The sequence below is a fragment of the Rhinopithecus bieti genome, unplaced genomic scaffold (assembly GCF_001698545.2).
Source record: "Rhinopithecus bieti isolate Rb0 unplaced genomic scaffold, ASM169854v2 scaffold_12088, whole genome shotgun sequence".
Classification (NCBI taxonomy): Eukaryota; Metazoa; Chordata; class Mammalia; order Primates; family Cercopithecidae; genus Rhinopithecus; species Rhinopithecus bieti.
In genome coordinates, this window is record NW_016807975.1 from 227,057 (window position 1) to 241,506 (window position 14,450).

Sequence of the window (14,450 nt, forward strand, 5' to 3'; positions counted from 1 at the left end):
GTGACACTCATTTTGCATGGTAGACAAACGTTCACAAAATTTTTTTGTCCCTTCTTGCTTCACACTACAAACTACAGTTACAATAGAATTATTTCATGTTACCTGAAAAAACATGCTTTCTAATTCCAGGTTTAATGAAATTCTTATATTTCAAAATCAAGCTAAATATTACTCTGTGTTGACTTCCTGGTCTGATTTTATCAGTCCTTGGCATCATTGGTGGCTTCTTCCTATGCTTGGCCAAAATACTTTCTATATACCTTTGTATGAACATTATATACTCTGTTGTATCTATTGCTATTATATTATATTGTTATACATTTTATAATATATCATTGTATCTATTGGTAGATGTCTATCTCTTTTGTAAGACTGTAACATCCTAAAGAATATGAAAGACATTTTACCCATATTTATAATTCCAGGCACATACTAAGTGTTCAACGTTTTACATGAATACTCTGTCTTATTCCTAAAAGCATGTGAGAAGCTTTGGAGAAAACACAAGCAATAAAACAGTGGTAAATTATAAATAGAAATACAGAATCTGAAAAAGTAGAAATGCATATAAAATTTAAAACTTGAAATCCTATAAAATAAATGCCCAAATATACAGACAATTTAAAGACACAACTGAGCTTCAAATTTCTGAGCTTCTTAAAAGACAAAAAAGTAAAATGAGACACATGGTATTTTAGGTAGCTATTGCCAAAGCATAGAAATATAACAGCATTGAAAGAACCATAACATATTGGTGGCTCATGCTATTTACTTATTATGCATCTGTGGGTGAGCTTAAGCAATTCTGTTAACCTAAGCTGAGCTAAAATCTATGTTTTGACTGGGTGTTAGCTGATCTAAACTGTAGTGTCTGTTATTTTCTGTTTCAAGCTGCAGGTGTGAAACAGAAAATACTCCAGCATCTCTCAGTCTCCTTGGACATGTAGGCTAAGCCAGATCATATTCTCATGGCAATGCAAGGGTCAAACAGCCAGGCCCAATATCACAGGTACTTATAAGCCTTTGCTTCTGTCATGTTCACTAACATTCCATTGCCTGAGTAAGTCATATGGTCAGATCCAGTGTCAAGAGACAGAGAAACTGTTTACTTCCATGGAGGTGGCACTGAAAAGGCCATAAAAATTTCTGAATCATAATCTAATTATATATGAGAAATTATTGTTTGCTTAAGAGGAAGGGTATTATTTTATAAGGGAAAATAAAACTTTACCCAGTCCCGTATGCCGAGAAATATTTCTCAAACGCTATTTTATATGTGTGGTTCTTAGGTATACAGTGGACATATCACTGACAATATTTCCTAAGTCTATTGGTTTTAAATTCGTATCACTATATCTTGAGGTTAACCTAATTCAAACAGATGCTTATATTGTGGTTATTGTCTCACATGCGTTGTTGAATTAGATTTCCATGGCCATGTCAGAAATGGAAGACAATATCTTTATTTCCATTTTTTAGATGAGAAAACATTACTCAGTGATATTAAGCAATTTTCCCACTACTAAAGATTCAGTAAATGATATAACTTAGATATCATCAACTGCATCACAGTGTTGTTAATTCTAAGATATCATGTCATCTTTCAAAGGCCTAAGCCACATTAACTTATGTTAACATTAACAGGGCCTGTCTGTTTGATCCTTGCATTGGTAACAATAGTATTAATAGGAGCTATAGTTGTACACAAGGTTCGTAGATGTGTGCAGTATTAACAGGGCTTGTCACTAGCTGTTTTTGTTTTACCCTCATCAAAATTCACAGTCATGTCTAGATTTTTTGCATGTAGCTATATAGTTGTCACAGCACTATTTGTTGAACAGATTATCTTTTCTCTTTCCTCTTTTGTCAAAGATCAGTTGGCTATATTTGTGTTAATCTATTTTGGGGCTCCTTATCTTCCATTGATATGTCCGAGTTTTTTCACCCAAACCACGCTGTATTGATTATTGTAGCTTTATAGTAATTCACATGGTATAGTTCTCCCATTTTGTTCTTTTCCTCTTCAGTACTATGTTGACTATTCTGGATCTTTCCTCTATAGATCCTATACACATTTTATTAGATTTATTCCTAAGTGCTTCTTGTTTGAGTGCTGATATAAACGGTATTGTTTTTCCATTGTTGGTATATAGAAAAGCAATTGATGTATCCTGCAGCTATGTTTATTAGTTACAGGATTTGTTGTTGTTGATTCATTGGGATTTTCTACATAGTCAATCATGTCATTTGCAAAAACAAACAAATGAAAACAGTATGATTCTTTCTAATCTCTATATCTTTTATTTTGTTTTCTTGTCTTATTACTTTTGTTAGAACTTTGCATATGGTGTTGAATAGGAGTAGTGAAAGGGACATCCTTGCCTTGTTTCCAATCTTGAAGGAACAGGGTCTAGTTTCTCATGATGAAAAACGATATTATTTTTAAGTATTTTGTAGGTGTTCTTTGACAAGTTTTAGAAATTCCTCTCTCTTTCTAGTTTGAGAGTTTTAAAATCATGAATCATTGCTGGATTTTGTCAAATGCTTTCTCTGCATCAATTAATGTGATCAACTGATTTTTCTTCTTTGTTAACATGGCGAGTCAGATTAATTAATTTTCAAATGTTGAACTGAAGGGGCGGCCTGCCCCTCCACACCTGTGGGTGTTTCTCGTTAGGTGGAACAAGAGACTTGAGAAAAGAAATAAGACACAGAAACAAAGTATAGAGAAAGAAAAAGTGGGCCCAGGAGACTGACCCTCAGCATACAGAGAACCTGCGCAGGCACCAGTCTCTGAGTTCCCTCAGTATTTATTAATCATTATCTTTACCATCTTGGAAAAGGGGAAGTGGCAGGACAATAGGACCATAGTAGGGAGAAGGTCAGCAGGAAGACATGAATAAAGATCTCTGTGACATGAATAAGTTTAAGCAAAAATGCTGTGCCTTGATATGCATATGCAAACATCTCCATAAACCTTCTTAGTGCATAAAGAGCAGCATAGCTGCTAGCACATCCCACCTTCAGCCCTAAGGCGGTTTTCTCCTATCTCAGTAAATAGAACATACAATCGGGTTTTACACCAAGAGGTTCCATTGCCCAGGGACGGGCAGGAGACAGATGTCTTTCTCTATCTCAACTGCCAAGAGGCCTTCTTTCCTCTTACACTAATCCTCCTCAGCATAGACCCTTCATAGGTGTCAGGCTGGGGGACAATCAGGTCTTTCCCTTCCCACAAGGCCATATTTCAGACTATCATATGGGGAGAAACCTTGGACAATACCTAGTTTTCCTTGGCTGAGGTCCCTGCGACCTTCCGCAGTGTATGTGTCCCTGGGTACTTGAGATTAAGAGAATGATAATGACTTTTAACAAGCATACTGCCTTCAGGCACTTGTTTACCAAAGCACATCCTATACAGCCCCAAATCCATTAAACCTTGAGTCATCACAGCACATGTCTCTTGCAAGGACATGGTTGGGGGTAGGGTTACAGATTAACAGCATCTCAAATACAGAACATGAGATGGAGTCTCTTATGTCAACTTCTTTCTGTATAGACACAGTAATAGTCTGATCTCTGTCTTTTCCCCACGTGAACCAGACTTTGGGGAACTTGGAATTAATTCTACTTGGTCATAGTTTTAATTCATTTTATACATTGCTAAATTCCACTTGCTTAGTTCCATAGATCTCTTAAGTAAAACTCATTATTTCTAAATTCAGAATGGTCTGCAACCCTGGTACCAGAGATTATGTGTAGCAAAGACAAATAAATAAATTACTCAATAAAGTTTTCTTGAATAAAAATTAGATTATAATTGAATTAAAGTTAGACCCAAAAAGACTTTGAACTCCAAGACAAACCTGTAGATCAACCATGGGTTTAATTAAACATATTTTTAGCTTTCCATAGACTGATTGAAACTTTGTTCTAGAATAGGGGTTTCAAAGTTACTAGTTAAAAAACTTGTGATCCCCATTTACTGATGGATTTTTTTCTTAAGACATATTGTCTTGAGCTCTCAGAAATCTGTAAATAGCTTTTCTCTTCTACTTGTATACTGAATTGCCAATCTCACTTAGTGTGGCTCTCAATAAAAACCCCAGATACATCCTCTCTCTATGTAAAAGTTAAACAAGTTGTGATTTTTCTCAAGTGAGATGCTTGTTTTAACTTCAGAAAGGCAAAAGTCAGGAACCTGTAGATGTGTTGTTGAATATCTTTCAGAAGACATTTCTGACAAAGAGGCCAATAATATTAGTCTGGGTCTCTGGGGCAAAGAGCTGGTCCATTTAAGACTTAACTAAAGAGAGATGAATGAAGGGACTATTTACAAAGTCATGGGCATGATTTAGGGAATCAATAAAGGATGGTGAAGCTCCCAGGGACAGCAACAGCTGGAGCTCTTAGAGGTGAACACCCTTAGAGCTGAAATGGGCAAAGGCCCTATTGGTGTTACCAGAACCCAGTGAGAGCTGCAGTTGTGGAAGAGAGGCTTCTCAACCACTGGTTAAGAAAGGATGATATAGGTAAAAATTCAGTCCTCTGAATTTCTGCCCTTCAAGTTGTGTGTATGAGTTTTCTTTTGATGCTGAAACAAATTGCTACAAACTAAGTAGCTTAAAACAACCCAATATTTTCATGTTACAGTTCTGTAACTATAAAATAAGCACCTTGATTTTAACCTAGTTCAACCATGTCAGACTTATATAAGAAATGTAGGGCTACATTTCCTTTTGGAGGCTCAAGTTCGGGAGTCCATTTTCTGACTTTTCCAGCTACTAGAGGGAACCTGCATTTCTTGGCTTGTGGCCCCTTCCTCCATCTTCAAAAGCCAGAGTGCAGGTTGAGTTCTTCTACCATTGCATTACTCCGACTGCCTCTTCTGCCTCCTCCTCTATTCTTAAAAAAAACTTGTGACTACACTGAGCTCATTTGGATAATCCAAGACAATCTCCTTAATATCAGCTGATTAGCAACCTTAATTCCATCTGTAACTTTAATTCTTCTTTTTCATGTAACCTAACATTTTCACAGGTTCCAGAGATTAGGATGTGGATATTTTTGGAAACTGTTATTCTGCCTATCACACTGTTGAAGTTCAAAACTCCCTCTAAGATAAATGCTTATATTCTCATGATCACTTATAATTCTTATTTCCTGTCTTTACTAAATTTTTTCTGCTTCTATGACTCTTGCAATGGTATTTCCTTACCCTTGTGCTAAGAAAATACAAAACAAGAACACTTTTAAAATGTCATTCTACCTTCAAATAAATTTGAAAAGGAAATAATTGTCTATGTTAGAAATGTTTCAGAGGATATATTAAACATTTCTAATCTCATTCTGTTGGTTGTTCAACGACTGTAGTTTCTCAATGGGCATTGATTACTTCACTGTACCTGGTGCCCATCCTTCGTTTTTAAACATTGGTCCTGTATTTATTGCCTCGTTATGCTACTTTATTCTCTTTTTCCTTCTCCTCACTCCCAGTTGCATTACATATTCCTCTCACTTGTTCATGCAGACACTTCACTATCTCTTCTGTTGCCTATTGGTGTATTTTTCTAAAACGAATTGTGGTGAAAGCTAGTGTAATACATTTCTCTTCATTTGATATGGTATGGATCTGTAGTGCCCACTGAAATCTCGTATTGAAATGCAGTCCCCAAAGTTGGACATGGGGCCTGGTGGGAGGTGATTGGATCATGGGGGCAGTTTCTCATGAATGTTTAGTACCATCCCCTTTGGCATTGTTGTCACAATAGTGAGTGAGTTATCACAAGATCTGGTTGTTTAAGAGTGTTTAGCACCTCCCTCATCTCACTCTTCCTCCTGCTTTGGCCATGTGATGTGTCTGGTGTCTGCTCCCCCTTCGCCTTCTACCATGATTGTAAGTTTTCTGAGGCCTCTGCAGAAGCCAAAGAGATGCTACTATGCTTTTGTACAGCAGAACTGTGAGCCAATGTAACCTCTTTTCTTTATAAATCACCCAGTCTCAGGTATTTCTTTATTGCAGTATGAGAATGGACTGATATACCATTGATAGCAAACACATCATCAAATCCTATTTATGCCTTTCTTTCACAAATGGTCAACTCCCTTCCTGTATCTCTTTGATCTGAAGGATCTATTTTATTTGAAGCAACAAAACAGTAAAATAAGAGCTTTATTATAGTTAACATCTGTGGTGAGATTTGTTTATCTCAATAAAATGCTTCAGTTCAGTGAAAATGACATCACAAGAACATTTTCTGAGGCAAACATTGTGGTGCGGCTACTCGACCTCAACTTCCTTCTTGCTGTCCCTTCCTTAAAGATTTGGAAATCTAGATATTTCCTCAGTCTTCCTGACAGCTGGAATGTCTGAAAGCATAATTCTGACCAATAAGATGCTGTATTAGTTTGCTAGGACTGTCATAACAAAATACCACAGACAGATTGCTTAAATGAGAGAAATTTATTTTCTCATAGTTCTGGAGACTGGATGTCCAAAATCAAGGTGTCAGCAGAGTTGGTTTTATTTTGAAGCCTCTCTCCTCAACTTGCAGAATGCTGCCTTCTACCTGCATCCCCTCATAGTCTTTCCTCTGTGTGTGAATATCTCTGGTGTCTTGTGTGTGTGTCCAAATTTCCCTCTTTTTAAAGAGTACAGCTCAGATTGAATGAATGCCCACCCAGATGACTTTATTTAACTGTAATTATCTCTTTACTGCCCATATCTTCAAATACAGTTACATTCTGAGGTACTAGGGGTTAGGGTTTTAACGTACTACTTTTAAGAGCACACAATTCAACTTATAACAGATGCTAAGCATAAGTCTGTCAGAGTAGCCTCCAGAAAACTGAATTCTTTTTTTGAGATGAAATTGTGCTCTTTTTGCCCCAGCTGGAGTGCAATGTCACAGTCTCAGCTCACTGCAACCTCTGTCTCCTGGGTTCAAGTGATTCCCTGCCTCAGCCTCCCAAGTAGCTGGGATTACAGGCATGTGCCACCATGCCCAGCAAATTTTTGTATTTTTAGTAGAGATGGGGTTACACCATGTTGATCAGGCTGGTCTCGAACACCTGACCTCAGGTGATCCGCCCACCTTGGCCTCCCAAAGTTCTGGGATTACAGGGCAGAGCCACTGTGCCCTCCCAGAAAACTAAATTCTTACTAAGATGGATAGACACGGTTGCTATGACCTCTCTTCTCTCTTTTCCCGATTGAATAAAGATGTGATGGATGGAGGTAGCACAGTCATCAGGTGATCCTGAAATGAAGACTCAGTGAGCCAAAGATATGTCAGAACTTACATCATAGAGTGCAAAATTAATATCAGTAGCCATATACCTCCAGACTTCTTGTTATATTAAATGAATAAACTGATTCATGTAAGCCTTTTGAGCACAACATTTTATTATTTGCTGCTGGATAGAATCTAATTAATTTGTATGTCAAGGATGTTGTGAATCTTAATTATTAAGTTTTGATCATTAGCACGAATGAAGACATGGTGCCCCTTTAAATCAGGATCCCATTAGGAAACAGAAATCATTCCAAAGAGAATGTAATGAAGGAGTTACATACACTAGGTAGGGATAAGGGGAGATATAGGGATGGTGAGCCACCCAGGGATGAGAAGTGTAAGAAAACAACTGTCACCCTAAAATCAAATGGACAAGGGAAGAAAAACAAATTATCTCACCCCAGTGGGAGCTGAACCTATGGAGGAGTGGCTGCAGGTGGAGTCTAGAGACACAGAGAGTCACAACTACAGCCAGAAGCATGGCAAGGAAACAGAAAAGGGGGAGAGAAGAAAACCTATAGTCTCTGTCTTCCTCCCTTTGGATTGTCTGCCTGCCTGTGCCTCTAGTGTTCAAACCAACTGGAAGCTTTTGGTCAGGGAAGCCTGGTAGATGGAGTCTATCAATGTCAGTCTCCTAGGGCAAGTGCAGGGGAGAGAAAGGCAGAGAATAAACTTTGGAGAAGTACAGGGAAAACGCAAAATAATCAACACAATGTCCCAGAAAACTTTAGTCTCATTTTGACCATTTTTCATTTGCATTACTATTTAACATAATACAGGCCAGTAGCTCTTCTCTGATATCAAATATCCATCCTTTAACTTGAAATGCACAAACCTATAAATTTAGCTATCCTTGGGAAATGAGATTTGACTAAAAGGCCTGTGAGTGAAGTATCTGTGATAATACAAATTGAGAAACTGCAGCTTATAATCAGTTGTCATCCATCAGAGTATTAAAAATAGGAATTCATAGCTGCATCCTAGGTATACCTTGGTTTTAATCCAATAATGATGCAAAAGTGCTGCTTAAAAGCAATTACAAGGGGTGAGAGTCTCAGTTTCTGTACCAGTAAAATAAATGGAACTGATCTCATCAGTTATATTACAGGGCTCTAAGAATAAGACAAAATATCAGTCATAAAATAGATTATTTTAGGCTAGAAATTACTCATCATTCTTATAATGAATATGGCAATTAGGTTACAGTAAAGACTATATGTTGATGATAGTCAAAATTTATTAAATATCTTCTATATGTAAGACAAGACTCACTCCCTTCCTTCCTTCTTCCTTCCTTCCTTCCTTCCTTCCTTCCTTCCTTCCTTCCTTCCTTCCTTCCTTCCTCCCTTCTTCTCTTCTGTTTCTTGCCTTCCTGCCTCTCTTCCTTCCTGCCTTATAGCATTCAACAAACATTTCCTGGCTTTGTGTTAGTTGTTGAAAACAAAAAAGAGCTATGGGATTACAGGTAGAGGTACACAACTTAAGTTTAGGGCAGGAAAGTATTCTAGAAGGATGTGGAACGTGTTCTGAAATTTGAAGATCATACAGAAGCTAGCTGTGGGAAGAAATAGTGGGGGAAGTATATACAAACCAACAGAAAAGACAATGAAGGCAGGGTGTTTTTTGCTTTAAAAATACTGGAAATATGTAAGTATGCAGAAAAATACATAGGGTGGACGATGGGGGCAATCAAGGAGGAATTTAGGCCTAGAAGGAATTTCTCTAACTTGCTGGAGTGCGAATTTGAAACTAAATGCCTAAGAGTCACTGTATGATTTGCCAAACTAGGAAACTTTGAAGAATGAGAGTTGGTGCTATTAATAATTACTCTGGGAGAAAAGGTATAAACTGAGAGTGTCCAGGCCAGCAGGGATTTCTATTTACTTTTTTTTTTTTTTTTTTTTTTTTTTTTTTTTGAGACGGAGACTTGCTCTGTGGCCCAGGCTGGAGTGCAGTGGCCGGATCTCAGCTCACTGCAAGCTCCGCCTCCCGGGTTCCCGCCATTCTCCTGTCTCCGCCTCCCTAGTAGCTGGGACTACAGGCGCCCGCCACTTCGCCCGGCTAATTTTTTGTATTTTTTAGTAGAGACGGGGTTTCACCGTGTTAGCCAGGATGGTCTGGATCTCCTGACCTCGTGATCCGCCCGCCTCGGCCTCCCAAAGTGCTGGGATTACAGGCTTGAGCCACCGCGCCCGGCCAAAGGATTTCTATTTACTTTAAGACCAACTTGAATCCTATTAGAATAATCAACCGGACAGACAGATACTGATGCCCTGGGCCAAGGCAGCAGCATCAGATTGGATACAAAGGACTAGATTTGTAAAATATAAAGCAGGTAGTAGTAACAGGACTGGACCTGGAGAGTGAGAAAGTGTCAATATCTCCTAAGTCACTTGTGCAAGATAGTAGTCCCAAATTCTTGAATAATAAAACCAATTTTTTGATACCCACATCCATTGTAACTAGAAAGATTTAAAAATTATAAAATCAGATCATTTTCTTGCTTATACTTGCTTAAAATTGCTTTTAGAATAAAACTCAAACTCTGTATGGTTTAGAGGCTCTGCACCATCTGATGACTGCCTGTCTCTCAGCTAACCTTGGCACCATCCTCCCCTTGTTCACTCAGCTCCAGACATGCTAGCCTCAGTTTTGCGTCTGAAACCCTAAAAGTTCTTTCCAACTTTGGAAAGTTTTTATCTGCTCTTCTCTGTGCCTCGACTCCCTCCAGGTGTTGCTTCACAGAGCTGGTTCATTCCTTATCTCAGGTCTCCATGCAGCACCCACTCTATGGAGATGTCATTAATAAATGTCCATCCAGAGTAAACAGCCCAGACTTTCCTCCTGGTGCTAGGTTTATTTCAATGAAGGACTCTTATGAGTGAAAATAGAAGTGAGCAAATTTGGAACTGTTGATAAATGGATGGTGCACCATCTATTCCTCACACAGCATCAGACTGATCCTCAAAATATAAGGAATTTATCTCCAGAGTCTTCCATTTGCAATTAAAATAAAAGAAAAAAAAACCACACTTTGGCCTTCGTAGCCCTCCATGATCTGGCCCTGCTTCTTCTCAGACCTCATGTCCTATAATTCTTGCCGTCATTCAGTCTTCTCTGGACCCTTTGACTTTACTTGCTATTCATCAAATACTCCAAACATACTCTTACCTCAGGGATTTTGCCCTTGTTCATCCAGGATGGGATGTTCTTTGCCCACTTAATATATGATTTACTTTCTCCCATCATGCAGGTCTCTATGCAAATGCCATTCTCTCCAGGAGGCTTTTCTAGACCAGGCTCTCCGTACTTACTGCTAACCATACTTTATTATTTTACGGCACTTATCATCTGATGTTGTATAGATATGTGTTTATTATCCCCTAAAAGGTTGTAAGCTCTAAAAATGAGGGAAAGTTGTCTGTCTTGTTTATTGTTCATTACCCGGTGATTATAACACTGGATGGCACATGGTAGGTGACTAATGAATATTTGCTGAACAAAAAAACAAACAAATAGACTGACCCATGTATTCTCTATACATAGTCTTCCCAGGCTAGTCATCTATTGAAAGAAGATTAAAATTTATGTAAATGGTTTTATAGCTAAATGAGACCCAGAGAAGTTGTTGATTCACTAGCCTACTTTCAGACAGGTGACTTAGTCATATCAGTCCTTTTTAAAGAAAATCAAGCGAGTCTCAGAGTGTGAATTTACTTATTGAAGGTCGCATATCTTATTGTCAGAGCTGGGAAGAAACCTCAGTTTTGGCCTGGGCATGGTGGCTCACATCTGTAATCCAGGCACTTTGGGAGGCCAAGGTAGGTGGATCACTTGAGGCAAGGAGTTTGAGACCAGTTGGACGAATATGGCAAAATCTTGTCTCTACTAAAAATACAAAAATTAGCTGGGTGTGGTGGCACATGCCTGTAATCCCAGCTACTTGAGAGGCTGAGGCACAAAAATAGTTTGAATCCTGGAGGTGGAGGTTGCAGTGAATCAAGATATGCTACTGCACTCCAGCCTGGGCAACAGAGTAAGAAGCTGTCTCAAAAAAAAAAAAAAAAAAAAAAGAAGAAAAGAAAAGAAATTTCAGTTTCCGATATTTTAGCAGAAGAAAAAATCCCACTCACATTATAGTGCATTTTCTATGTGCAAATCTGTGTTAAGTGCTTTATTCAGTTAAACCATGCTGTGGATAATTATGTAGCTAAGAGAGGTAATCAGTCCAAGCTCACACAGCTAGTAAGTGACAGAGTTGGAATCTGGCAGCAGATCTACTGGCTTCTCAGCCTTGTGATGTCCAAGTGAGCATCTGTTGTAATGGGTACTTGGCCCCAAAAATACTTGGTACTATTATCCACCTTAGTGACAACTTCTGAGTCAGATTTTTGGAATCTAGCATAAAGTTAATATATAATCCCCAAAATGTAAAGTGATGAAATAATGATCTTGCGAGGGAAGAGGTGAGTGTTGGATTCTCCAAGAAAGGAAGATCAAAATAGCTTCCTGACATGAATACTCATTTTCTTATTCAAATCCTATAAATACTCTAAAAGAATCAGGCTACTATATTAATAAACTTCAATTAATTGAATAATTGGTTCATTTATTCAACAAATGTTTACTGAGCATTTCAGGTACATGTCATAGTTTTAAGCAGTGTGAGAAGCACAGGAATCTATACAGTCTTTTCTCTCTAGGAGTTTCGGATCTAATTGGGAAGACAGAACATGCACAGGCCAAATTTAAGTATGCATTGATGATAACAAAGAGGAGACTTCCAAGAATACATACGAATACCCATTGCAAGTATCCACTGCAACAGGTACTCACTTGGACATCACAAGGCTGAGAAGCTGGTAGACCTGTTACCAAATTCCAACTCTGTCACTTACTAGCTGTGTGAGCTTGGGCTAGTTACTTTACCTCTCTTAGCTACATCCACTTACATTTTAATTAAAAGAATTTAGTTAAATTCATTTACGTTTTTTTCTACACTAAGCCTTCTTTTTTTTTTTTTTTTTTTTGAGACAGAGTTTCACTCTTTTTGCCCAGGATGGAGTGCAATGGCACAATCTCGGCTCACCGCAACCTCTGCCTCCCAGGTTCAAGCGATTCTTCTGCCTCAGCTTCCCTAGTAGCTGGGATTACAGGCATGTGCCACCATTCCCTGCTAATTTTGTATCTTTAGTAGAGACAGGGTTTCTCCATGTTGGTTAGGCTGCTCTTGAACTCCCGCCCACCTCGGCCTCCCAAATTGCTGGGATTACAGGTGTGAGCCACTGTGCCGGGCCAAGCCCTCTTATAGAACATCACACAGGTATCATCTAGACTGATTTGAAACTTATATTTTCTCTACTCTTTACCTTATCTGTTAGGTAGCCACATGCATTGGACAATTAATGAACAAAAACAAAGTAAGGAAAAGGTTGAATAACTCATAAGCCATTTTTTTCATTTATTCAAATACCTATGGATGTCGGGACCAAACTGTATGTTGAGAATACAGGGAAGATAAAACAGACATTGTCCTTGCCCTGAAGGAATCACAGTCAAGTAGAGGATAGTCATAAACTGTAGTGCTCCTGACTCTTATATGTGTTGATATAAAAATCAGAAAGGGGGATGGAAGTGCAATAAAACACGTGACTGTGTTGGATTCAAACTGTTGGAATTTGTAACTTGCCACTACCACTTAAAACCTGTGTGGCGCTGAGCACATTTCTTATATAGATGAATTTCAGTTTTCTCATCTGTAAAATGGTAACAATAGATCCTGCTTCCTAGGGTTATTTTAACTATTCATTGAATTAAATTGTGCAAAGTTCTTGGCAATAAAATATCTCATTAGATATTCTTCTTGCAGATTTCTGAAATGTTTTTCTATAAGATGTTGTCTCTGTCTGAGATTAGGAAGAGTAAGGAACATCATGAAAGGGAAGTCATCATGAAAGAGATGCTTGGGGAAATGTAAGCATTTTGATAGGCCTAAACCTCTGATCCTCTGCTTAAAAAAGGTGGTGGTGTTACTTGGGAAAGAGATGAGGTTAGAAGACAGACAAGGCCAGATAATGCACATGCCTGTATGACGCGCAAAGAGACTGGATCCAAAATATAGTACAGAAAAGGAGAAGTTTAATCAGAGAAGTTACATTGTCAAATTAGACTTGGAGAGTAGTGCAGAAATATATCAGACCAGAGAGAACCAGCAGCCACAAAAACAGTTAAAAGACAGTTGTAATAGTTTAGGTAACAGATGGTAACACCCTGAAGGCTTTAGCCCTGGAATTAGAAAGAAGGGTATGATACTAACAGATTTTAGAAGGTAAAGTAAATAGGATTTAGTGATTTATTGAGTTTTGGAATGATTAAGGAGAAAAGTCTAGGGTGAATCCCAAAAATGTCTACAAAATAAAAAAAAAATTATTCGTCCAGATAAGTTAAATGATGACTATTCCAATTATTGCTGCAATTTGTTTCCACCATGCTTACCTCTTGGGTGAATAACAGTTTTTCTCACTGATCAAGCACTTACCTGATTGAAGATAGGCAAGCATATTATTGATTCGTGAAAGGCCATAGTTAATTCTGTGTGTAACCATTCATGAAAACTAGTGCTTTTCCTACAAAAACAAAACAAAATTTAATTATCAATTATTGTAATACAGAAAGTTAGAACTTTAAAAGAGTGTATTTAGAAGAGATCCATAGAGTTTCAAAGCTCTGCAGGCTATTCAGGAATGGATTTCGTTCCCAGTACAACCAGTATTCTGGAATTTAATCAGGCAATTTTATTAATTCTGTATAGGAAAGGTTTCTCCTCTATGATGACAGTTGCTATATGCATTTTGATATGGACTACCAAAAAAACTCAACACATAGTATTTCAGCTTTTTATTGCTTTGAAAACCTTAACTTCATGCTGGGAAAGCCTAAAACAATAAAAGGGAAGTGGCTTTTTGTAATTATGGATTGGGGAACTTTAAATCTACCTGAGCTAGCCTTCTTCCACTCCTACATGTTCCACTGTTTAGAAGCCTTCTCATATACCACATTTACTCGTCTAAGGAGACAATTATTTAGAGCCAGTGAGCATTTCTTTCTTTCTTTCTTATTTATTTATTTATTTATTTATTTATTTATTTATTTATT